This window comes from Macaca nemestrina, chromosome 16, assembly GCF_043159975.1.
Source record: "Macaca nemestrina isolate mMacNem1 chromosome 16, mMacNem.hap1, whole genome shotgun sequence".
NCBI lineage: Eukaryota > Metazoa > Chordata > Mammalia > Primates > Cercopithecidae > Macaca > Macaca nemestrina.
Genome location: NC_092140.1, coordinates 98036111 through 98063952, shown reverse-complemented (window position 1 = coordinate 98063952; position 27842 = coordinate 98036111). Strand labels below are relative to the sequence as shown.

General features: G+C 36.3%; 1 protein-coding gene across 3 annotated transcripts in view; it reads left to right on the top strand.

Moving 5' to 3' along the window:
- The window catches only part of LOC105490196 (poly(A) specific ribonuclease subunit PAN3), a 161074-nt gene that overhangs the window by 92715 nt on the left and 40517 nt on the right, over nt 1-27842 (top strand). The gene's annotated exons all lie outside the window — the stretch shown is intronic.

Genomic DNA, 27842 nt, shown 5'->3' with positions numbered 1-27842 from the left:
ACAAATTTTTCCATAGTACTCTCTGGCTTAAAACATAATCTTATTTTTTGATGACTCTTGTTCAACTATATGTGCCTCAGTGATTGTATTGAACCATAATACACTGATACCCTTTACATATCCAAGTTTATAGAGCAGTTTATTTCAAGTTATGTAATTACTTAGATTTGTTATTCTTGCCACTGGTCTTCTGCTCCAATGAATTAGATTATAACTTTTTTTTTTTTTTTTTTTTTTTTGAGACGGAGTCTCACGCTGTTGCCCAGGCTGGAGTGCAGTGGCGCGATCTCGGCTCACTGCAAGCTCCGCCTCCCGGGTTCCCGCCATTCTCCTGCCTCAGCCTCCTGAGTAGCTGGGACTACAGGCGCCCGCCACCGCGCCCGGCTAATTTTTTGTATTTTTAGTAGAGACGGGGTTTCACTGTGGTCTCGATCTCCTGACCTTGTGATCCGCCCGCCTCGGCCTCCCAAAGTGCTGGGATTACAGGCTTGAGCCACCGTGCCCGGCCATAGATTATAACTTTTTGAAGGTAAGGTCTTTCTCTTGCTTCTGAATCTCTTAAAGTGCCTGAAAGTAGTGCCTTGAATGGCCATAATCTGGCAAGCTTACTTTATTTTTTTGTTTTTATTGGCTTTTTTATTGGTAACTCTGTTGTGCTGTTTATGACAGTGATTCTCAAATTTCGGTTTACCAGAATCACCTAGAGGCTTGCTAACCCCAGTATTTGCATGGTCCCATCCCCATAGTTTCTGGTTTAGTAGCTCCGGGTGAACCAGGGAAGATTTGCTTTTCTTATGTGTTCCCAGGTGTTGCTGATGCTGCTACTTGTCCTGGGACTTCATTTTGAGAATGACTGCTTGATTTAGAACTTTTATAATTCTTATCTCCTCTTTCCTCTTAAACTCCCTTTCTCCTCTTCCTCCTAATCTGCTGAGAGCTAAGAACACAAATACATCTAGTACCTCTTTTTTTTTTTTTTTTTTTTTTAAATGAGAAAAAGGCTTTGAGTCAAAGACTTGAATTGTTACCTGTGAATAAGGTACATGAGCTTTTTATTATCTTTTGGCTGAGACTAGTATCACTTCATTTCTGGTTAATGTCTGTGTTCTGAATAACTAAGGTTATCGCTGAATTCATGAATATAGGGGTTGCTGATGCTTAGTCATGAATAAATCTGGGAAACAGGGATTCCTTCCACCTTGGTAATGTTAGTGAGACAAAATATAAATTAGTTACTATAACTTTTAGTTTTTCAAGATACTTACAAAATGAGTAGCATAAGTACCGTGGCTGTTTAAAATTTAAAACCTTCAAGCAGAGTCCCGTGGATGGGGTGGGGAGAGGAACAACCCTATGGTTCTGGAACTAGTAATCAGATATCTTTTATTTACATGTTACACTTTAATATGTATGTTTTAAAATTGTTACAAAAAATCAACTAAATTGTTCACATGAGAACATGTCCTGGCAACAAAAGAAAGAGAAAATAAGAGAAAACAACTACATTGTTGTTCATGTTAGATAAATAAGAGGCACTTATTGATTCAACCACAGTTTTCTTGAGATCAACTTTAATTTTTGTTTGTGCTTTGGTAATAACTTTTTTCATTGGAAAGAAATCCAAAATTAAAATTACATTGTTAACTAAATCTTACTTTTTTTGTGTGAAATTTTGTAATTAATTTTCGTAAGACACTCTTGTCTTAGAGTAAGTTTCTTGTTTGTAAAGAAAACAATACAACTTATCACTATGAATGAAGGGCACCATTTACTCAAACATTCACTACCACTCGAGAAGAAAAAATGGTTCTTTTGAACCAAAAAAGTTATATTTAGTAGCTAACACCTTTCTTCCCAGTTTTGGTGCTTCGTTTAAATAAGTGTTATTATTTAAAATATTGCTACCATTGTAGAGTCTAGGGAGATCCTATCATTTTAGATCATTTGGCCAGTTTGGGGACAAGCAGGTAGGTTACTGTTGTGTTTCTTCAAACATTGTAGAGACCAAAGTAACTAAGCTACTCTTATAGGCTAGTGGGTAAGGTTCCTCCTAGTTCCTATATAGTTAAAACCCTGATGCTAGTTTTTAAAAATGTGTTTAATTATTAATGTTTTTGGGATTTAGGCACTGCACTTTACATGGTCAATATTCTAATGATATTTGTTGAATTAATTAACGGGAGTTCATCTAGAAATGACACCTCTGATACAGGCAACACTGAAGTTACGTCAAAGGGAAGATTAGTATGCATAGACAAGGAAAACAGAGTAATTGTGCAGGCTGTGATCTCCATCAAAAATTGAAGACTGTGTGCTTGATAAAGCTCAGGTTGAATTAATCATATGAATTATATAAATTGACATGTGCCTGAGTTTGGTCAATAAGATTAAATAGATTTTATGAGGACGCTTTAGGGTACTTAATTATTTTATTAATGTTTACAGTATTTCTAATACCAGATAGTCTAAGTATCTATCACAGATAGATATTTAGCCAAAATGAAGTATGATTATATAAATTAGTTGATGAAATTCTGTAGTTATTAAAGGGAAAATCAGAGATGGAAATTAAGTTGCAATTATTTTGGCTAGGTCCACATGGCCTCTATTAAAGGTGATTTACATATAAAAATAAGTCTAGGCAACACAGCATGACTTGGTCTTTCAAAACAAATAAACAAAACAAAAAACAACCAAGGCTGGGCGCGGTGGCTCATGCCTGTAATCCCAGCACTTTGGGAGGCCGAGGTGGGCGGATCACAAGGTCAGGAAATCGAGACCATCCTGGCTAACATGGTGAAACCCCGTCTCTACTAAAAAAATACAAAAAATTGAGCCAGGCGAATGCCGTGAACCTGGGAGGCGGCGTTTGCAGAGAGCCGATATTGTGCCACTGCATTCCAGCCTGGGTGACAGAGCGAGACTCCGTCTCAAAAAAAAAAACAAAAAACAAAAAAAAACACAAAACAAAAAAACAACCATAGGCAGGTATGGTGGCACACACCTGTAGTCCCAGCTACTTGGGAGCTTGAGGCAGGAGAATTGCTTGAGCTCAGGAGTTCAAGGCTGGAATGAGCTATGATCACATGACTGATCTCCAGCCTGGGCAGTACAGTGAGACCCTGTCTCTAAAAATGAAAATAAATAAATAAATAAAACTTTTTAGAGCGCGTTGAAATTTGTCATTTTATTGCATAATATAAAGAGAAGATTTTGTACTTTTAATCAGTTTATGGTGTTATAATTGAAATGTCACTGTTATGCGGTAATAAGATAAACGTTTTGCACTTTTCCTTTATATTTACCCAAAAGTGAAAGCCAGTTCTTGTTTACTTCTCAAAAAAATGAAAAAGAATACTTTATTTGTAATATATTTGTAGTCTCATTCACAGAATTCCTAGTCCCCCCACCCCCACCTTTTGGAGGCCGTAAAAATGAGGATGAGGGGTTAGAAATTTCCAGAAAGTTACTGTTGTTAAGATAGACATTGAAAGATAGCAAAATAAGAGTAGAATTAGGTATTATAAAGAGCATAGTCTTTGAATCCAAGGTTCGGTTTACCACGAATCTAGATGTTGCATACTTCAGGAAATTCTTCTGTCACATCTTAAAAAACTGTTGTTTTAATGGTAGCTATTGATTGGACCCACTTTAAGTGGGATATATTATATTTGCATATAGAAGATGAAGTTCTAATAGCTTCAACATAAAAAAAATTCTATGAAATAAATGTATGCTCACTTTGGCAGCACATATACTAAAATTAGTTTCGAGGATGAGCAACCCTTATCCAAAAACATATTTTTTTAAAGACTCCTTTTTATTATGTTAGGCTAAAATTGTGTTTCTTTTTTTTTTTTTTTTCTTTTTTTTTTGAGACTGAGTCTTGCTGTGTCGCCCAGGCTGGAGTGCAGTGGCGTGATCTCAGCTCACTGCAAAGCTCCGCCTCCCGGGTTCACGCCATTCTTCTTCCTCAGCCTCCCAAGTAGCTGCGACTATAGGCGCCTGCCACTACTCCCAGCTAATTTTTTTGTATTTTTAGTAGAGACGGTGTTTCACCGTGGTCTTGATCTCCTGACCTCGGCATCCGCCCGCCTCTGCCTCCCAAAGTGCTGGGATTACAGGCATGAGCCACCGCGTCTGGCTTATTAGGCTAACATTGTAACCTGTTGACAGAAAATAACATAACTATGATCTATGGGGAAATCTGGCCTCTATGAAAATAATGATTTGTGAGTGTACATATTCCTCATCAATTTTATAGAACAGGTTTTTAGGTTAGATTCACTGTAAGACTTATCTGAATTTACAGATTAGAATACTGTTATCTTTTTTTTCTTGAGTAGCTTAATAGATATCCAGCATGCATATTGTTAAACTAGAATATGAAAAATTTAAATCAGGCCGGGCGCGGTGGCTCAAGCCTGTAATCCCAGCACTTTGGGAGGCCGAGACGGGCGGATCACGAGGTCGGGAGATCGAGACCATCCTGGCTAATACGGTGAAACCCCGTCTCTACTAAAAATACAAAAAAAACTAGCCGGGCGAGGTGGCGGGCGCCTGTGGTCCCAGCTACTCGGGAGGCTGAGGCAGGAGAATGGCGGGAACCCGGGAGGCGGAGCTTGCAGTGAGCTGAGATCCGGCCACTGCACTCCAGCCCGGGCCACAGAGCCAGACTCCGTCTCAAAAAAAAAAAAAAAAAAGAAAAATTTAAATCAGTAATTCTCAAAGGTAAATGTATTGGTGTAGTTAGGAAATTCATGGGTATTAACTTTGGATGGTTGCTTTTAGTAATTCTTTAAAAGTGGAAAAAATTATGTTAAAAACCTCATATAGAGGAGAAGGGATTTTTGTGATTTGCTCAAGTGCATTTCTTCCTAATATTTTGGAAATTATGCACTTTTTTTTTTTTTTTTTGAGGTGGAGTCTCACTCTGTTGCCCAGGCTGAAGTGCAGTGGCACGATCTCAGCTCACTGCAACCTCGGCTTCCTGGGCTCAAGTGATTCTCCTGCCTCAGCCTCCTGAGTAGCTGGGATTACAGGTGTGTGCCACTATGCCTGGCTAATGTTTGTATTTTTAGTAGAGAAGGGGTTTCACCATGTTGGCCAGGCTGGTCTCAGACTCCTGACCTCAAGTGATCTGCCTGCCTTGGCCTCCCAAAGTGTTGGGATTACAGGCATGAGCCATAACGACCGGCCTGGAAATTATGACATTCTTATTAGAATTGTGACTTACTTTGTTTGGAGGAAGAGTATATTGTGTAGCTGTGTGCATTTTTTATGTTGCAAATTAATTTTGTGCTTGAACGTTTATTCCTTGAGGAAGCTTTAGAGCTACCTCAGGATGTCATCAAATCAGTGTAGAAGTTAAATAGGCTTTTATAGTTTCACTGGCAAATATCAGGTTTATAGTCTTTGTAAAATCTAATCTCCCTGATGTTTTCCTTTTGTATTTCTATAAAAAGAATATAGCTGCATTTGTTTCAACAGAAATTCTGTTTTATTGCGTTAACATTGGTTTCATGTTAATCTTTTAAAAATTAACCAAAGATGTGTATCAGCGTTTCCCAAGGTGCTTTTAAAATATGCGTTGTTGACCAGGACCCCTAAACCTACCAATTCAGTTTCTCATCCAGATCCTCCATTTTTCTTTTCTTTCAGTTCTATAAATGTCTTTTTTGGAAAGCCTTTAAAGGTGTTGTGATGTCAATCCTGTTTAAGAACCAGTGCCTTAAGAGAGTTGAGGCAGTTAAGAAGCACTAGTATGGTCTGGTACAGTGAGGGAGAACAGGCTCACCCTTCCTCATACTTTCAGTTCCACATGGGTTTTGTTGTTGTTATTTTAGGAGGCAGGGTCTTGCTCTCTTTTCCAGGTTGGAGTGCAGTAAAGTGATCATAACTCACTGCAGCCTTGAATTCCTGGGATCAGGCAGTCCTCCCACCTTGGCCCCCCAAAGTTCTGAGATTACTGGCTTCCACATGTTAATAATTAGAAGAAAACATTAACATATTGTCTTAAAATTTTTCATGTTTTGGAGTTTGGTATGATTATTAAGATACTATCTGTATGCATGTGAATGTATAATTTCTATGTGCTATAAAAATTATAGGTAACAAAGATTTTAAACTGATTAATTCATTTTCCCATCTTCAGTTTTCTCTTTTGCTACCTAAGCTATGTGAAAATCTTTTAATTACCTTAGGAGAATATGTCCTAACTTGTCTTCATACTTCAGTTTAGAATTTATTAATTCTTATCCTACATTCTGTTTGCTGAGTTGAGGCTTTTTCTTGTCTAGGCTTTTATGAAGTTGAGTAAACTGATCATCTTTCTCTTAAGTATTATTTATTTTTCTTTCTTTTTTATTTTTCTTTCTGTTTTTAATTGCAAAACTTTCATTTTAAGGAAGATTCTTGAACAGGACACCTAAGATTTATTTTTGTGCCCTTCATTTTCCATATCTACTTGGCTTTCATATTATATCTATGAACTGTCTTCTATTTTCCTTTTTTTACTCTTGCCATCAGAGCCTCTTCCATGTGCTATTCAGACTAATTGGTCTACCCTTGCATTTCCTTTTTGGTACAATTACAAAAGTAATCTTAAATATAGACCAAATCATGACTAAATTGTCATTAGAATAATTTCCAAGCCCCTTACCATGGCCCGAATAATCTGTTTTATATACCTATAATCTCATCTGTCATTCTTTCCCTTGGGTGCTCCGTTCTGGCCTTTTACTGACATTCCCCAAATAATGTAAAGCTCCTTTTGACTCATGTTCTCTGCATGTGTCGTTCCTCTCATTCCTCCCATGGCTGGTTCCTTCTCTTCTTCTTAGGTCCCTGCTAAAGTGTCACTTATAAAAAAAGTCCTTTGACTAACAACGTAAAGGAAGTTTCCCACCATTATTTTCCATCCTCTTCCCCTGTTTACTTCCTTAAAATAATCGAAGGTTTTATTAAAATACTGCCATCTTTCTTTTCTGATTAAATAGACCTAGTCCCTTTAACTCTACCTCATATAGGACCTCACTGTTTTATGAAATACATCTCCTGTTCTCTAAGAATATGTATTTGAACATGGTCAGCCTTTTCCCCATCTTTGTGCCTTTGCTTGGGCCTTTTGCTGCCTGGAAGGCTCTCATATTTATTGATTAGGTCAAATGTCTTTTTCTTAGAAGTCATTTCTACTTCTGTAGTCATTATAGTATCTCCCATTTCTTTGCTTTTATGGTGTGTTGAGTATCATAGTTTTTAAATATTTTTGTCTTTCTCTGATATATGTATATTTACACACACACACACACACATATATATTTATTTTAGAGATAGGCTGTAGCCCAGGCTGGAGAGCAGTGGCTCGATTATAGCCCACTGCACCCTCAAACTCCTGGGCTCCTGCCTCACCCTCTGGAGAAGCTAGGACTAGAGGCACTCACCACCATGCCCGGCTGATGAAAAAAAAAATTTTTTTTTATAGAGTTGTGGTTGCTCCAGGCTGGTAGAAGTTGCTCCAGGCTGGTCAAACTCCTGGCCTCAAATGTTCCTCCTGCTTCTGCCTCCCAAAGTATTGGGATTACATACGTGAACCCCTGTGCATGGCCTTCATGTTAGTTTTATACGTATTTATTTCCTCCACTAAAGTTAAATGCTCCTGGGATATTTTATCCTTTATTGTGATCACATATGGAGAGCTACAGTTAAGTATTAAGATTGAACATTTTTAAGCATTTTAATGAGCTTTATGGTAGAATGTTAACTGTGAGTTTAGACCTAGGTTTTATTTGTTGGTATCTTCAATTTTTAGAATCTTGCTCAGTGCTTGATCTCATGCTGGTTCCAATGAGCTTTCATATATAGTTACAGATCAGAATCACATACAGTGCTTTGAAAATGTAAATTCTCTAGTCCCCATCTAGGACCTATTAAATCAGAAACACAGATTTGGAGCATCAGCCTTTATCTATATTTAAAAAAAATTCACAGGAGATTCTTTTTTTTTTTTTTTTTTTTTTTTTTTGAGACGGAGTCTCACTCTGTCTCCCGGGCTGGAGTACAGTGGCCAGATCTCAGCTCACTGCAAGCTCCGCCTCCTGGGTTTACGTCATTCTCCTGCCTCAGCCTCCGGAGTAGCTGGGACTACAGGCGCCCGCCACCTCGCCCGGCTAGTTTTTTGTATTTTTTTAGTAGAGACGGGGTTTCACTGTGTTAGCCAGGATGGTCTCGACACAGGAGATTCTAACATATACCCCTTTACATCTAGAGTAAAAAGTGTTCAAAGTGCCAGAAAATTTGAAGGAAGGTAAATTTTATCTGATTTGAATGAGGGTATAAAGGAAAAAAGTTTCATGGAAGAGGAACTATTTGAGATGGTTTTTAAAGAAAGGATAAGTTTTTTTATCTGTTTTAAAAATAGGCGGTTGAGAATCAGTGAAGCTTGTTGTTTTTTCTATTTGTTTTAACCAGTTTCGCATAAAGACAAATGTTCTCAGTTAATGTTTAAAAATTAATTCAGTCTGAATTAGGTAAAGACTAAACATCTGTGAAGAAAATCTCAGTTAGGCATGGTACCAAGCCATAGGCTTAGAGCAGGGTTCTTTTTATTTTTGTAGAGGTGGGGTCTCCCTTCATTGCCCAGCCTGTTCTTGAACTCCTGGACTCAAGCAATCCTGCTGCCTTGGCTTCTCAAAGCATTTTGTTTCGTTTGTTTTTCTTAAAAGTAAACAATACCTTGGTATCAGTGCATATTGGTTAAAAAAGTGATGATTTTGCATGACTATTTAGAATATTGAGATCATATGGATTCTTTTGTTTTACAGAGCTCAATCTTTGTATGCGGAGTTTCTTTTTGTTTTATCTTTTCAAATATTTATATCCAAAGAATATAATTTTGTTTTAAAATTAGAATTGTTAGGCAAGTGAAAACGTGGGCTGGAACATGGAAAAATTAATGGAAAATGGCCTAGAGGTAGACAGGTTTTTTTTTTTTTTACATGTTAAGTACCTGATGCTCTTCTTTTAAAATCTTGAACAGTTTTATTTGCCACCGGCTTCGCAGAGTCTGGCACATTGTTTCTTGAGGGTTGTCAGAATGTGAGGAGAAGAGACTAGCAGGTAATAAGACTGGAAAGATGGGTTGGAACCTAACTGTATCACAGGAACTCAGAAATGAGCAGGCAACCAAACCTTAAGACTTAATTATCATTTCTGCCCCTAGAGAACCTGTGAACCAGGAGCACCAAAACTTAATTAGAGCTTAGAACATTAGTTTTCATACATTTTTTAAAAATAGCAGCAGTACTCTTGTGAAGTCTTGTATAAACTCCCAACCCTAAAGTTACATAAAGCAGATAAAGCTGGAATTTACAGGTTCAGGTTTATTACAGTAACTCATAAAAGTTATTCAGTGAGAATAACAAGGCTGTGTAGTATTTTATTGAATGCAATAGCTTGAAATTAGTGGGTGAAGAAGAATAACTTTGTATTCCTCAAGTTTCTTTTTTTATATTTTTAATCATATAGTAACATGAAAATCATGAATTCCATGGGTAAGTTGTGTACTCAGGTGTTCAAGTTTATCTGAGTGTATGTGCATTTATAAATAAAGTTATTGCAGAGTCACAACCTTCCTGATAAAAAAAAATCTGTGTATATGAACAAGGGTGATAAGAGAGAGGCTTTACCTTGAGGTCTGCATGAAACCCAACACAAATTAAGTATATTGATTGGTGTTGGTATGTTAAAACATGAATGCATATTAATTTGGACCTGCATTTGTGTGTTTTTATTTATTTAATAAACAGTGGAAAAGCGGATAAAAAGAAATTCAAATCAGGCATTTACAAAACCCCAAGGCATTGCTGGAAGCCTAAGGCTTAGTTAATACTGTTTTAAAATCGCTGCCATAGGTGGCCTGTTTCTCAGTAGGAGGGAATTTACCAGTACATGGGTTAAGGAGGCTGGGAAGGCTGCAGCTTTTCTTAGCTGAGATTCCTCATTTGAACCAAAGAATACAGAGAAGTGATATAAGCAATTATTTTGTCATTCTCCAAAGGGTAATATCTATCAGGTGGCATTATACAATGGGTGTTTAGCTCATTGGTGCTTAATCCCCCGGAACCCCTTTAGAAAGGTTGGGAAAGTGAGGAATCAATAAGGCGTTAAAAACCAAGCAACCAAACAAAAAAACCACTTAACCAAAATGTCAGATGCCTATATTCAAATGAGTACAATTTTCAAGACAATGCATGGTTACTACTATATTGTAATTCACAAGTCTGAGCTCTTAGGTACTGAGTTTATGACTGAGAATCAATATTTGTTCATGTTAGGCCGGGCATGGTGGCTCATGCCTGTAATCCCAGCACTTTGGGAGGCCGAGACTGGCGGATCATGAGGTCAGGAGATGGAGACCATCCTGGCTAACACGGTGAAACCCCATCTCTACTAAAAATACAAAAAGTTAGCTGGCCTGGTGGCGGGCGCCTGTAGTCCAGCTACTCAGGAAGCTGAGCCAGGAGAATGGCGTGAACCCGGGAGGCGGAGCTTGCAGTGAGCCGAGATCGTGCCACTGCACTCCAGCCTGGGCGACAGAGTGAGACTCCGTCTCAAAAAAAAGAAAGAAAAAAAGAGATTTGTTCATGTTAAAACTTGGAAATGAGAAAGATATATTTTGATTAGGATATATTTTCATTTGATTAATAGCATTGATACTTTTTTTAATGAAAAGTTGTATTGGCCACCATCATGATTCTGTCTGGGTGCAGGCTTGAGTAATGAGTTTATTTTGTAAACAAACAAAAACTTTCAATCTAATTCATACAAAAGGAAGAATGATGTTTCAGTGTTCTGAAATTAGCTTGAGCTCTTTAGTTCCTTTTCTTATTTTTCCCCCTTTTTTTCCATAATAGTGTATTATTATAGACAAAACCACTAAGTCATAAAATGGGAAGGTTCCCTTGTTTTGTTAAGGCATATCTTGAAGCTCAAAGGCTATGCATGTTGATTTTTTTTTGGTTTTAGACATAATAAGGAAGGCAAGTCACTATTTCAGGTCTTGAAACAGAACATGTTCCTCTTTTTAATCTTTTGATTGAGAATATTTTATTTAACAAGTGAATCAGAACCTTGAATTTAAGGAATTATGTAACACTTCACTAGTTGATTATGTATGCCCTTAAGCAAAGCTACTCTAGACATCCAAACTGCTTCTGGGTGGAGACTTTTAATTCCCCCCCAATCCTCCCACACACACTAGGAAAGTAACCACCTTTTCAAAGATAAAATACAACAAAACAAAAATAGCTTTGGCCCTTGCAATACTTTCCATTTATGTTCCCTTCATATTTCTTCCCAGTGAGAAGCCATATGGTTTGTGCTATAGCTTTTCCTGAAAACTTTGTTAGCTATTTGACAGTCTCACTGTAACTGAGTGAAAGCTTTAATCAAGAACTGCCCGTGACATATAGATGCCTTCGGTTCATTGGCTACTTCTGTAGTTGAAAGGAAGTTGAACCCAAGTTTGCCCTTTCTACTTGGGTGTTGAAAGAGCTTATGAGCAGTAGCTGTTCTGATTTTTGTTGGTTGTTTTCTCTAGGGAACAAGCTACCCTCTGAGTCAGCACTGGACTTGAAGATAAATCCTACAATTCATGAAACTGACTGATTCGACTAAAGGATGGATAGTTTGGGCAGCGTTGGACAGCTCTATGAGGGGTCTGTTTGTTTAACTGAAGGGATTGTTGAGTTCAGCAACTTTTAACTCCCCTAATCATAAGGGGTTGCTGTTGTGAAAACAGGGTTTGTGAAGGAATCAGTTCTGGCAATTAACATCAGTATTCTTACTGACTTCGTTTTCATTTTATTGTCAAACTTCGTTGAACAATTCTTTAAAGTGGAGAAATTTTACTGCTTTTTTTGCCAGCAAGAAATTGTATGTACTGAGAGGTCAGCATAGAAGCTTTGCAGTCTGCTTATGAATCCAAGTTTTTGTTTTTTTTATATATGAGATTATAAACATTTCTCTCAAGTAAACCTTTTGACACTTGGATTATTTAGTCTTTGCAAAGGTAGTATGCATTTGTGGCTTAGAATTTTTAAGATTTGTGGAAGTTAATTTGAATATTAAATATTTTACTAGTTTAGTGAATATATTTTGGCTTATGGCTGACATGCTTTTTAGATAACTATTTTATTAATAAGATATTAATTTTTACCCTAAAACTTCACAGACTTTTAAAAATCTTTGAGGAAATAAGATTTATTATAATGTTTAATTATATGGATTTTTAATCTGAAACCTGAGGGATTTAAGCTACAGAATAAAAATCTTCATACCCTAATTTTCTGGGCCATAATTATGCAGGGACACAGTGGATTGTCTTTTTGAAGATAAAATATGCTGTGGGATAACATAGGAAATCCCGAAGCTGTGTCTGTGTAGTAACACATAATTTTGTTATTTAAGCATGAAAAGATTATAAATGTATAAATTTTATTTTAATCATCTGAAAGTTGGTATGATTGAAAATAATGTAGGCATAATGATAGTATTACCTAGCCGGTATTTGAGTAGATTATTTGAATATCTTTAATTGATTAGGCCGGAAGTACAAATAGTCATCCATCATGGCAGAGTTTAGAAAATTGGGCTGTAGACAAATGAGTTTGCAGAAAATTCAACTTTCGCTCCATTAGCTGCATGATTCTTATTACCTTGTTAAGCTTGATACTTTTGATTAAGAACATTTTTTGCCAGATTTGATATTCTCTGCAAGGTTGAATTTGATTGAAAAAATGTAATTATTTTGAGGAAAGAAGTAAAGGCTAGTATTATTTTAGTGTTTACTTTCTGATTCTATTGATTTTCTGATGGTGAAGTGGTTGGTTTTATATTGTACACTCTATTCTGGAATGAGAGCCACGTTTAAAACATACATATGCCTATGGCTTGTTTATCCGAGTCACATCTTTATTTGTGTCCACTTCTAAATTTTCCTTTTTGGCTGGGTGTGGTGGCCCATGCCTGTTATCCCAACACTTTGCAGGGGGCCGAGGCGACAAGGTTGCTTGAGTCCAGAGTTCGAGACCAACCTAGGCAACATGTTGAGACCCTGTCTCTACAAAAAATACACAGATGAGCCAAGGATAGTGGCATGTGCTGGTGATCCAAGCTACTAGGGAGGCTGAGACAGTATATAATTGCTTGAGCCTGGAAAGTCGAGGCTTCAGTGAGCCCTGTTGGCGCCACTGCAGTCCAGTCTGGGCAACAGAGTGAGACCCTGTTTTAGAAAAAGGAGAAAAGAAAAAAGAAAGTTCTCTTCAGTAGAAGGCTGTGCTTACATACAGTATATAGTCATCTAGAGCTTGGGAATTTTTTTGACTAGGTTCTTAGCCTCAATTACTATTGCAACTTTAATTGCAATAGTAATTATGCTGAAATACCTTCCTTAAACTCAGTTTCTTCTGCTGCTTAGAAGAGCCAGTGATAGAAATGGTGTAAGGAACAAAGCTTGTCTCTGAAGCACTGAAATAACAAGTGTTGGTGGCAGGGGTGGGGGTTGTGAGGGAGGCTTCGTTGAACTCAACTTTGGATAATTTATTTCTACTCTTTGAATCATCAGGAAAGTCAAAGAAGAGACTTTATTAATTCTTAACATGTTTAGGACTCAGAATTTGGGGATATAAACATAGTATCTGTTTTGGGCTGTAACTATGTATTCTTTAATTTTGGGGGGGTGATTTGGGGAATTTGGTTAAAAATGAATAAAGAAGTATTTGTAGTAGTGCATTTTTTTGTATTTTGATTATGATTGTATAAGTTCCTTAGTATGATTTTTCTCATGGCAGAAGCCCCAGATATTGGCCTCGTTATTAAGAAGATAATGCTTCCCATGTTCTCAAGTCATCTATCTGTTCAAGATGACATATGTTTTATTTCTAATCTAAATCATTATCTTCAATGTAGTTAGACATGACAATTTATTATTGAGGATTTAGTTTGGTTATTGGAACTTCATTAAAACTATTTGTGTAACCTAGGTTTACTCAGATTGCATTGACCTAGGAAAAGTAACACATATTAGAGTAATAAGACTGTCAGAAGAATGTCCTTCACCCCAGATGCCTTTACATTCCTCTGTTTCTCTCATAGTGTCTAGTGGGTTGTTTCATGTTTGCTTTTATTGACTGACATACATGCTGCTTGATAGCATGATCATTTACTTTTCCTCTGCCCCCAGCTTTTTGTTATACTGAGTACTTCCATGATGGCCTTTGTTATTCCAGGAAATTTGATAATGATAGCTATTGCTGTATTTAGCATCTTGGTTGTTGGTACCAAGGAAAGAGGAGATCTTCACCTCTATATCCATTTCTTTTCAACAAAATTATATTTTGAATAATTTCCCATCTACACAGTTTGCCATTTACATGTGTAGATGGGAATACAGAGAGGATTAAGGCACAGTTCTTCCCCATGGAACAGCTGAATCACATGTGGTATTTGCAGCAAAAAGAAGAACAAAGTGATGGGAATAATTTTTAGATATGGGTGTCAAGAAAATCTTCATCAAGTAAGAAGATATTTCAGAAGGATGAACTAGAATTTACTGTGCGGTTGAGGTTTAGAGTATTTGGTGTTGGCAAGTACAGTTGTTGATGATGTATGAGAGAAGGGAGAAGCTTTTTTGATGTGTGGGTACATGAAGCATCATGGTGTCTTCAGAGAAGCTGTATTGATCTTTAGAGAATTTGAAAAGAATCCTCATTACAATATTGTCTTTCAATCTCTGAACACGGAGGGGTTCTCCCTCTCCAGCTGTTTCCAGGTTGTCTTTAATGTCTTTCCACAAAGTTTTGTAATTACTCATGTTTAGGTCTTATACATATTTTGTTAGATTTATTTTGTATCTTTATACAGGATGCTTTGTAGTACTCACTGGTATCATAATTGGTGTCTTTAAAAAAATCTTTTAAATGGATTATTTCTGGTGTTTAGATATGTGATACACTTTTGTATTTGGTCACCCTGATAAACTTTTATTGCGTGTATTTTACAGATTCTTGTATTTGGACGATGGCAAACAATGATAGGTTTATTTCTTCCCTTCCAGCCTTTTTTCCAGCTATCTTGTGTTGGCTAGGGCCTTTAGTATAATGTTATAGAGAAGTGCTCATAGTTGATATTTTTGTCTTGTTACTGATTTTACAAAGAATGTTTTTAATATTTCCCTGTTTAGGATGATCTTCACTCTGGAATCTCAGACGCGCTTGATTTGTATACACTTTTTAACTTTTCTGGTTGAAGCAAATGTTTCCTCCAGATTTTACTGGAATGGATTTAAAACCTTGACACTAATTCATGAGGCCTTTATTCAGTGACTCTTATAGGCCAAAAACATAAGCGAGACAAGAATTTTCACTTTTATGGAATTCACAGTTTTTATTTTTCATTTGTGTCTGTCTTCGTTTGAATTACTTACACTTTGAATTATTTACCATTATCATAATGAAAGTGTTTTAATGGGTAGGTGTTGCTACATTGACTTAAAAAGATACCAGAAGTCTACGACAGTGTTTATATTCCACATACCCTTTTAATAATGGTCTAATTAAACTTATTTTTATCTATGCCAGTCTGAGAAGAGGCCAACAGTGAGCCACTTTTCATTTGTATCTCTTTAGTTCTTGGTTCTTTTTTTTTTTTTTTGAGACAGAGTTTTGCTGTCACCCAGGCTGGAGTGCAGTGGTGCGATCTCGGCTCACTGTAAACTGCGCCTCCCAGATTCCAGCGATTCTCCTGCCTCAGCCTCTTGACTGGCTGGGATCACAGGTGCCTGCTACCATGCCCAGCTAACTTTTGTATTTTTAGTAGGGATGGGATTTCACCCTACTGAAGGTAGGTCAGGAGTCTCAGACTCCTGACCTCGTGATCTGTCCGCCTTGGCCTCCCAAAGTGCTGGGATTACAGGCGTGAGCTACCGCGCCCAGCCTAATTCTTTCTTTAAAACATAAAATCTTTCGGAAAAGATGCATCTTTTTAATTAGCACCAGACATGAGCATCTTTTTATGTTTGAGGTATTTTTCTTTTCTGCCAACTGGCTAGTTGTATAACTTGTTCATTTTTCACTGCTTACTTTCTGTTTATGATTTTAAGAACTATATGTTAAACAGACTAGCCCTTTATTAAGTGTTGCAGATATCTTTTTTTGTTCTGCAGCAATTTTTGTCAATTTTTGTCTCTTGAAGAAGTTAAATTGATGAACATTTTATTTTTTGACCTTTGAATTTTGTTTCTTCGTAACAGCATATTTTTAAAAATAGTTCTTTTATTTTAAACTCTTAAATATTTAATCTGAATATTCATGTAAAATTTATGTGGGTGTAATGAATGAAAGGGAAATTCACTTTTTTGATTTTATCTATATAACCATTTGTTTATTCACTTCATTGTTTAGTGATAGCCAGTTGTTACATCTGATTATTGGACAGGTCATCTCCTCCCTTGAAGTCTGAAGTACAGCCTTTATGTTATACTTATTTTATATATATATATATTTTTATATACATTTATATATATTTATATATATATATTTGAGATCGGTTTTGGTGTCCTGTTCTTTTGCACTGTTCATATGAGCCTCTATCAAACATCTATCTTCGTTACTGTAGGTTTGATCATTTTTCAGTGTCTAATGGTGTTATGGCCCACTTTTTTCTTCTTAATTTTTTATCTTTTGTTTTTTTCTTTTAAATTTTCTTCAATTTCATCCTTAATTGTTTTTCTTTTCTTCAGTAATTTTTTTTTCCTGGCTATTCTTGATGCTTTTTTTCCTCCACATAGGTATAATTAGCTTGGCTAATATTTTTATTTTATTTTATTTATTTTATTTTATTTTATTTTTGAGATGGAGTCTCACTCTGTCGCCCAGGCTAGAGTGCAATGGCGCTATCTTGGCTCACTGCAATGTCCGCCTCCCGGGTTCAAGCGATTCTCCTGCTTCAGCCTCCTTAGTAGCTGGGATTACAGGCACGTGCCACCACACCCGGCTAATTTTTGCATTTTTAGTTGAGACAGGGTTTCACCATGTTGGTGAGACTGGTCTTGAACTCCTGACCTCATGATCCGCCCACCTCAGCCTCCCAAAGTGCTGGGATTACAGGCGTGAGCCCAGCCAGCTTGGCTAATATTTTTAAATCCTGTTGGTATTTTTATTGAGCTAGCATCATAATTTTAGATTATTTTAGGGTAGAAGTGACATCTTTATAACAAATAAGTATGGGTGTTTATTCCCGTTTGTTTAAGTAATCCGTTATTTCTGTCAGTAGGTTTTTGTGTTTTCTTCATAGGGGTCTTACACAGTTCTAGTTGTTTGTATCTATAGATTTTATCTTTTTTGTTGCTGCTAGTAAATGTAAATGGGTTCCTTTTTTTTTTTTAAACATTGTATTTCATTGTCCCACCAACACCCCTCTCACATTTGATTAATAGTTTTCTTGGTCCTTTTGATCCCTCTACCATACCCCTAGGCAGTGATTTGAATATTAATTTTTTAATTGAGATATAATTCACATACCATAAAATCAATCCTTTTAAAGTATGTAATTCAGTAGGTTTTAATATATCAAAAGATCATGAAACCATTACCATTCAAATTCCATAGCATTTTCATTGCCCCAAAAGGAAACTTAGTATCTGTTAACTGACACTTCTCATTTTTCTCTTTCTTCATTCCCTGAAAACCACTAATCTATTTTCTGACGTTTTATAGATTTACCTATTCTGGACATTTCATATAAATAGAATCATATAATATGTGACTTTTTTATGTCTAGCCTCTTTGAGCTAATGTTTTCAAGGTTCATCCATGTTGTAGTATATGTCAGTATTTCCTTCCTTTTTATTGGTGAATAATGTTCTATTATGTAGATATATCATGTTTTGTTTACCACTTATCCATTGATAGACATTTGGGTTATTTCCACTTTTTGGTAATTACGCATAATGCTACTATGAGCATTCATGTACAAGTTTTTGTGCGAACCTATGTTTTTAGTGCTCTTCGGTAATACACAATTCGGAATCACAATTCCATTGCTAGGGTCATAGCAATTGATTATAGCCATCCTAGTGTGTATGAAACAGTGTATTATTGGGGTTTTGATTTCTGTGTCCCTAATGACTAAAGATTTTGAGGAGTTTTCCATGTGCTTATCGGCCATTTGTATGTGTTCTTCGGAAGAAATGTCTATTCAAATCCTTTGCCCTGTTTTAAATTTACTTGTTTGATTCTTTTAAATCATTGTGTGGTTTTTTTTTTTTTTTTTTTTTTTTTGAGACGGAGTCTAGCTCTGTCGCCCAGGCTGGAGTGCAGTGGCCAAATCTCAGCTCACTGCAAGCTCCGCCTCCCGGGTTTATGCCATTCTCCTGGCTCAGCCTCCCGAGTAGCTGGGACTACAGGCGCCTGCCACCTCGCCCGGCTAGTTTTTTGTATTTTTTAGTAGAGACAGGGTTTCACCGTGTTAACCAGGCTGGTCTCGATCTCCTGACCTTGTGATCCGCCCGTCTCGGCCTCCCAAAGTGCTAGGATTACAGGCTTGAGCCACCGCGCCCGGCCGTGATTGTGTGGTTTTTATATTCTTCTTCATACTAGACCTGTTTTTTTTTTCAATTGATACATAATAGCTGTACATAATTTGCCGGTATGTGTGTTATTTTGATACATGCATACGATGATCAAATCAGAGAAATTGGGATAGCCATTACCTCAAACATTTGTATTGGGAATATTTCACTTCTTCTAGCTATTTTGAATTATACAACAAATTGTTAACTGTAGTCACCTGCTATACTATTGAACCCTAAATCTTATTCCTTCTAAACGTATTTTTGTACCCGTTAACTAACCTCTTCAGTCCCCCACCCACCAATACTTCCCAACTTCTGGTAACCACCAGTTTACTTTCTATCTCTATGAGATCTACTGTCTAAGCTCCTGCATATGAGCAAGAACATGCAGTGTTTATTTTTCTGTTCCTGGCCTTATTTCACTTAACATAATGATCTCCGGTACCATCTATATTGCTGAAAATGACAAGATGTCATTTTTTTTTTTATGACCAAAGAATATTTTGTTGTATGCATGTATCACATGTTCTTTATTCATTCATCCATTAATGGACACTTCAGTTGACTCTCTATCTTGGCTATTGTGAATAGTCCTGCAATAAACGTGGGAATGTAGATATCTCTTCTACATACTGACTTCTTTTCTTTGTATAAACCCAGCAGCAGTGGGATTGCTGGATCATATGGCAGTTCTGTTTTTAGTTTTTTTGAGGAACCTGCATATTGTTTTCCATAGTGGCTGTACTCGTTTTCATTCCCATCAATAGTATACCGATGTTCTCCTTTCTCGTATCCTCACCAGTATTCATTATTTTTGTCTTTTTGATAAAAGCCACTTCAACTGGGGTAATATGATCTCATTGTGGTTTTGATTTCCTTTTCCCTGATGATTAATAATTCTGGACTTTTTTCATATAACTTGGTCATTTGTATGTCTTTTTTTGAGAAATGTCTGTCCTGATGTTTTGCCTATTTTAAAATCAGACTATTTGGATTTATTTATTTATTTATTTTTGCTATTGAGATGTTTGAGTTCTTTATACTAATCATTAATTTCCTGATGAAGGGATAGTGTGCGTATATATTCTCTCATTCTGCAAATTGTCTTCACTTTGTTGATTGTTTCCTTTGCTGTGCAGATACTTTTTAGTCTAATATAGCCCCATTTGTCTTATTTTTGCTTTTGTTGCCTATGCTTTTGAGATCTTACCCAAAATATCTTTGCCCAGATTAATGTCCTGAAGGGTTTTCCCAGTGTTTTTATCCTAATAGTTTCAAGCCTTAAATTTAAGTCTTTAATCCATTTTGATTTGACCTTTGCATATGGTAAGAGAAAGGAACATAACTTCATTCTCTGCATGTAGTTATCCAGTTTCCCAAACACCATTTATTGAAGAGACTGTCTTTTCCCCAATATGTGTTCTTAGCACCTTTCTGGAAAATTAGTTGCCTATAAATATGTGAATTTATTTCAAGTTCCCTGTTCTGTTCCATTGGTCTGTGTGTCTGCTTTTATGCAGGTACCGTACTGTTTCGGTTACTGTGACTTTGTAACATATTTTGAAGCAAGTAGTAGATGTTTCGTGCTTTGTTAGTTTTGCTCAGAATGCTTTGGCTGTTAAGATTTTTGTAGTTTCATATGAATTTTGGATTGTTTTTTCTGTTTATGCAAAGAATGTCCTTGATATTTTGATAGATTGTGTTGAATCTGTCGATTGCTTTGGGTAGTAGTAACATTTTAACAATATTAATTCTTCCAATTCATGAGCATGGCATATCTTTCACTCTTTTTGTGTCCTCTTCAGTTTCTTTCGTCAGTGTTTTATAGTTTTGCTTATAGGGATCTTTCACTTCTTTGGTTAAATTTATTCCTAGATATTTTATATTTTTTGTAGCTATTGTAAATGGGATTGCTTTCTTGATCTCTTCTTCAGGTTGTTCACTGTTGGCATATATAAATGATACTGGTTTTTTTAAGTTGGTTTCCTGAAATTTTTACTAAGTTTGTTTATCACTTTTGACAGTTTTTGGGTGGAGTCTTTTGGTGTTTCTAAATCTAATACCATGTTGTCTACAAACAAGGATGATTAGATTTAGATTTTTCCTTTCCAATCTGGTTACCTTTGTTTTTTTTCTCTTGCCTAATTGCTATGGCTAGGACTTCCAGTACTATATTGAATAAAAGTGAGGAAAATGGGCATCCTTGTCTTGTTCCAGATCTTAGAGGAAAGGCTTTTTTTTTTTTTTTTTTAAGACGGGGTCTCACTCTGTCACTCAGACTGGAGTTCAGTGGTACAATCTTGGCTCACTGCAACCTCCGCCTCCTGGGCTCAAGCAATCCTCCCACCTGAGCCTCCTCCTGAGTAGCTGGGACTACAGGTGCACACCACCATGCCCTAATTTTTTGAATTTTTAGTAGAGATGGAGTTTTGCCATGTTGTTCAGGCTGGTTTCAAGTTCCTGAGCTCAAACGATCTTCCTGTCTTGGTGTCCCAAAGTGCTGGGCTTTTAATTGTTCTCATTCAATGTGGTGTTAGCTGTGGGTTTGTCATATATTAACTTTTATTGTTTTGATGTACGTTTCTTTTTTACCCAGTTTGTTGTGAGTTTTTATCATAAAGGGATGTTAAATATTGTCAAATATTTTTTCAACATCTATTGAACTGACCATCGCATATTAGACCTTTATTAAATATATGATTTGCAAATATTTTCTCCTATTTTGTGAGTTGCCTTTTCACTTTCTTGATAGTTTCCTATGAGTTAGAAAAAGTTTTAAATTTTGATGAAGCCTGATTAAAAAAATGTTTTTGGTTGCTTGTGCCTTATTTGTCCTATCTTTTATTTATTTATTTGTTTGTTATTTATTTCTTGCATCTGCTCCACTGGCAGTATTTGTCATATCTTAAGCAGCCATTGCTCGACTAAAAGTCACAATGGTTTATACCTATGTTTTTTTTTTGTTGTGTTTTGTACATTTAGGTTTTTGACTCATTTTGAAGTAATTTTTGTGTATGGTATGAAATTAGGTGTTGGATATTACATATTATGTTTCTGTTTCACATGGTCACCACTAGATTTTTACCGTTCATTCTTTAAGTATGGAATTGTTGAAGAGATGGGCAGTAAAAATATTAATACAAGATTTTTATTTATTTTTTTTGAGATGAAGTCTCTCTCAGTTGCCCAGGCTGGAGTATAGTGGCGTGACCTTCGCCTCCTGGGTTCAAATGATTCTCCTGCGTCAGCCTCCCGAGTAGCTGGGACTACAGGTGCCCGCCACCACGCCTGGCTAATTTTTTGTATTTTTAGTAGAGATGGGGTTTCACCATGTTGGCCATTCTGGTCTCGAACTCCTGACCTCAAGTGATCTACCCGCCTCAGCCTGCCAAAGTGCAGGGATTACAGGCGTGAGCCACCGCGCCTGGCCAATACAAGAATTTTTAGTGACTTTGAGCCTTCCTGTCCCCCTTCAGTGTTTTAGTTGTCTAGAATTTTAGTTATACTTTGACTTTTATTATTCTTTTACTGTTAGTGCTTATTCAGATTTTCTCACATATTCTGACATTCCATGCCTTTTAAGGGGGGAATTTCCTTTTTAGTGAAGTTGATCGTTTAATAGTTCTTTCACCATGGAGATGCGAGTGACAAACCTTAAATGTGTCTTTCTCTCTTCATTTGTAGATTGTATATAAATTTCAAGTAGACAGTTATCTTTTCTCCGTTGAAAATTTCATTGTTTAGTGTTGCTGATACAGTTAGCGTATTTTTCTTTCGTTAGATCATTTGTCTCTTTTCTGGTAGCTTTTAAGATTTTCTCTTTGTCTTTCGCATGCTACATTTTTGCGTAATTGGTAGAAAGGACTTATTTTACTCAGAACTTTTTTTTTAAACAGCATCTGTCTGTCACCCAGGCCTGAGTGCAGTGGCACGATCATAGCTCACTTCACCCTCTTCCTCCCTGGGCTCCAGCAATCTTTCCACCTCAGCCTCTTGAGTAGCTGGGACTACAGAGGCATACCATGTCTGGTTTATTTTTATTTTATTTTATTTTATTTTATTTTATTTTATTTTATTTTATTTTATTTTATTTTACTTTACTTTAGTTTAGTCTAGTCTAGTCTAGTCTAGTTTAGTTTAGTTTAGTTTTTGAGATGGAGTTTCACTCTTGTCATCCAGGCTGGAACAGTGGTGTGACCCCTGCTCACTGCAACCTCTGCCTTGCGGGTTCAGGTGATTCTCCTGCCTCAGCCTCCCAAGTAGCTGGCATTACAGACATATGCCACCATGTTTGGCTAATTTTTATATTTTTAATTGAGACGGGGGTTCACCATGTTGGCCAGGCTGGTCTCGAACTCCTGACCTCAGGTGATCCACCTGCCTCGGCCTCCCAAAGTGTTGGAATTACAGGCGTGAGCCACCGTACCCAGCCTAATTTTTTATATTTTTTGTAGAGACGGGGTTTCACCATGTTGCCCAGACCGGCCTCTAATGCCTCGCCTCAAGCAATTCTCCTGCCTCAGCCTCCCAAAATGTTGGGATCACAGGGCTCAGCTACCACACCCAGCCTCTGCTGAGAACTCTTACTTAGGACTTCTTGAATGAGGAGTTATGTGCAAAGGAGTTATGTGCTGAGTTCTTGAAAATCACAAATCTTTTTTTTTTTTTTTTTTTTTTTTTTTTTTCAAATGTTGCTTCTCCAGTATTCTTCTTCTCCTGGATATTTACATTTTCATTATTTTGTATCTAGGTAATTTTCCAAGTTTTATTTCTAGGTAATTTCCTCAGATCTTTATTTATTGTTTCCCTCTTTGATTTATCTACTTTAATTTATTGTTTCCCTCTTTGATTTATGTACTTTACTATTTAATGCGTCTTTTGATGGTTTTTTTCCCTTTAATTTTAATGCTTATATTTTCACTCTTAGCCAGTGCGCTCTGTTTTGGAAGAACAAACACCTTATTCTTTTGTGATGTTTGTCACTTCTTTCATATTCTTAATCACCTCAGTAGTAATTATATTTTATAATCTGTTTTATATGGTTCTGTTACGTGGACTCTTTCTTCTTGGTTTGTTAATTCTCAAGTATGTTGTACGTGCTGGTTCTTACGAGTTCTTTTAAGTGGGATTATTTTCTGGGGAAGGTTCTTATATGTTGTCATTTTGTGAAAGTATTCATCAAAATAGTTTGGTGTTTGCTTCAGCAAGGTGTCTGAAGAGGTTTTCTAAAGCAAGTTGAGTATTGTGTTGATTTGTCAGGATTCTGTAGCATGGAATCTCATGAGGATTTTCTCTCTTGTACTTATGCATAGAACAGGCATGTGGTTTCCATTTCTCTTAAGACATCACCTCGGTCCTCCAACCTTCCTCTTTTTTCTCCATTGCTGTTCCATAAACAGGCTTCCCTTTTGGTTCTATGAGCTGATAGAAATGGTTTTGTCCTATATTTACTGCTTTTCCAGAGTCCTGGTTTTACACAGGGGTTTTAGTTTCATTTTCTGTATTCTATGGGCTCATGGCCACTTTTCATCTACCCTTGTGGGCCTTAGAAACTCAGCTGTAGAGACTGTATCTGACCTAGCTTATAATTCCCCAAACTCCACAACATAAGCTCCTGACTTTAGATTCTGCTTTAGTTTCTTGCTTTGGGGGTTTTAATTTATTTTTTATTATTTATTTATTTATTTACTTTTTGAGACAGAGTTTTATTCTGTTGCCCAGGCTGGAGTACGATGGTGCAATCTCGGCTCACGGCAACTTCCACCTTCCAGGTTCAAGTGATTCTCCTGCCTCGGCCTTCTGAGTAGCTGGGATTACAGATGCACATCAACACACCCAGCTAATTTTTATACTTTTAGTAGAGATGGGGTTTCGCTATGTTGGCCAGGCTGTTTTGAACTCCTGACCTCAGGTGGTCTGCCCGCCTCGGCCTCCCAAAGTGCTGGGATTATACATCTGAGCCACTGTGACTGGCCCTTTTTTTTTTTTTTTTTTTTTTTTTTTAATCAGGTATATTTTAAATGCTGGGGTGTTGTGTTTTATCTCACAGTTCTGTGCATTCGTAACATTGGTAGGGGTTGAGGGAGAGTGTCCATGTTAGTTTAGTCTCTCATTTTCCAGAAATAATATTATACTGACTGGTTGGTTGTATTTAGGAAGGGTGCTGATTTGGTATGTATTAATTTTCTATCATTTACTCTAATAATTCTGTAATTATTTTCAGGAGTTTTTTATGTTGTTTGTCTTAGGTTTTCCAGAAATAGAATTGTGCCATCCAAAAAAACAGTGATGCTTTGCCTTTATAAATTAGCCTTGAAGTTTTATCTCATTTCTTTATTTTGTCAGTTCCGGTTAATTTCTCCAGTGGACATTCCTATATTGTTCCTTACTTTTATTTGAATTGGGTACTTTTGAGAATAATTTTTCAAATGCCCTAAAGCAGTTAATTTATGATATATTACTTTTAAATATCTCAGTCTGCATATTCACTTTAGAAGTTATAGTGTAATTATTCTATACTAATGTCATCAGAATGTCATTTCAAGAGTAAATGACAAGAAGTAATACAAAAAATGAAATACAAAAGTGAAATATTCTTAATTTAGAATATTTAAGATACAAATTTTCATTCTTCTAGGTTGTTTCTTATGCTGATCTTCTATGTATTATTATATTTGCTTTGGTATTCTGTTGATTGTCAGTTAATATCAGGGTGTTCCAATAACCATTGGTAGCCCTTTCCCTGCTGCATGTGGAAAGATTGAAATTATATGAGAATATGTGTGAAACATGAAATTTCTAATGAAGAAGAAACTTCTATTATGGTTTGTCTGATGTACCTCATTATTAAAAGAAGACCTTTAGTTTTATTATATCAAATTGTTTCCTCAAACCCTTTTTTGCATAAGATTCCTGTGGTTAAATATTAAATAATGTGCAATGGAAGATGCCATTTTAAATTAAGAATTCTTAACTTTCAATCACATTTTCTTAATTTGAGCAGAATCTGTTCATTTTAATTCAGCATCCTATTTTAAACTACTTGTTCCTGTAGTGTGATTCTATTCTTTCTTGCTGTTTATAATTTAGTACTGTATATAGGCACTTAAGAATGGGCATCTTGTTAGTATTGTCTTCATAATACTAAATACAGAATACCTCTCTCCAAGCAGATGTGTAGATATTTTACTCAGTTCTTTAACACACTTGTAAAATATACAGGTGCCAAAAAGCTGTGCCTTTTGTGATTAGATTAGGTATTTTAGTAATTTAGTTTTTAATTTCCTATGCAATTTAAATATCCTATTATCCTTATTGGGGGGGTGATACTTACTGTTGTACGTGTTTTATTTTGAATGCTCTTTCTTTTCTTTTTCTTGTTTTCCTCTCCCCACCACCCCGCCTTAAAGAGACAGGGTCTTGCTATGTTGCCCAGATTGGAGCACAGTGGCTGTTCATGGGCGCTGTATGGCTCACGTAGCCTCAAACCCTTGGGCTCAAGCGAATCTCCTGCCTCAGCCCCCTCAGGTAGCTGGGACTACAGGCCCACACCACTGCACTCAGCTTACATTTTAAATGTATTTAAGTAACTCCAATCAGCCTCAGCTCAGAGGTGAACTCAAATTTTATTTCTGCAGCTTTATATTAAAATAACTTCACAAAATTTAGAATTCTTAAGAGAACTCTTGATACTCTATAGTGTAAATTCTACTGTACATGAATTTCTATCTTAACTCACCTTAGATTGTTTTTATGGTCATCTCTTTCCATGTATTCAGCCTTAAAGAAAGATTCTACTTTTAGTCTCTCTTACATACCTACTTTGATGTCAGAATCTTTCCCTTCAGCCCATGCTACACATAGCTTCAGTAGTCACACTAAAGCTAGTAAAACATGTAATTGATTTCCTGTTTTTCTGAGTGTGCAAGACTTAGGAACTGGGCAACTATATAGCATGTTGGCTGAGAGCACAGAGTTTGTAATTAAATCAACCTGAGTTTGAATCTTGATTCTTTTGTTGAATTACCTCTATTTGTCCTTACAGTAATTATTTTGATCTTTTAAGTTAGTTTCTCCTCTGTGAAATAAATATGCTATATCTACCTCACAGGGTGGTTGTGAGGATTAAGTAGACTGATGGATGTGGAACACTTCGATTAGTGCCTGGCTCAAGAATTGTAGTTCTTTTGTGTTACTTAATGTCATAATAGTAAACAAATTTACTCATCTTTGGTTACTTGGCCAGTTTTAGTTTGGAAAGTCTTAGAGACTAGCTTTAGGAAAAACTGTCTAAAATGCATTTCATTTTAGACAAGTAGGAAGTTTTTATCCATTGATAATAGTCTAATATAATTTTTGCTTTATGGATTAACCTTTAATTAAATGTACAATATAGAGTGAGAAACAGAGCTCTGGAATAGTTTTTAAAAAATAAAAGGTTTATATCAATATAGTAATTTGGCTTCATAGTTTTTTTTTAAGGAGTTTGGGGTTTAATTTTCTTTTACACACATTTGAGACATAACTTGAGAATTCCTATCCTGTTTTAATCTCAATGCAGTAGACATTGTGTTATAGTAGTAGGAGTACTAGATTGGGAATTCGTAGAGTTGAGTTTGAGTGTTGGCTTTGCTGTTGACTTTGCATGTATGTCCTGTGGTGTTTATAGCCCGACTTACCTCACCTGCCTATTTAGTTGCTCAGAAAACCAGAAATAATTATGTTGAGGCTCTTCAGAAAGTACAGAGGGCTATTCAGAGAAAAGAAAAGTATTACTTCAGTTCTCTGCTTATTTTTGTTCACCTACATGTTTTCAGAAAACATGTTGGTATCTTATGAATTATTAGACATTGAAACTCATATCCCTGGTAATCATAATTTTGTGACTAGAGGCATTTTTTGGTAACCCTTTTCTTGTATTGTGAGGTGGCATATTACCTCAGTGTTGAAGGTTTTTAGGCATTCACCAAATAGCCAGAAAACAGTTCCTGGATAAGCTCTTTTTTTTTCAGGAAGAGTAACTGTTGCTCTAAATACCCTTTTTAATCTGCTCAGAACTGATCACTCCATTAAGCCTTTGATTAACTCTACCTGGTTTTAATTAATTTGCATTTCATCAGCATTTATGCATGTAGTTGTAGTGCATTAGTGTATATATATTTTTTTAAGTTATTTTATGTCTTTTACATGTGACCTGGTCTTTTTTTCTCAG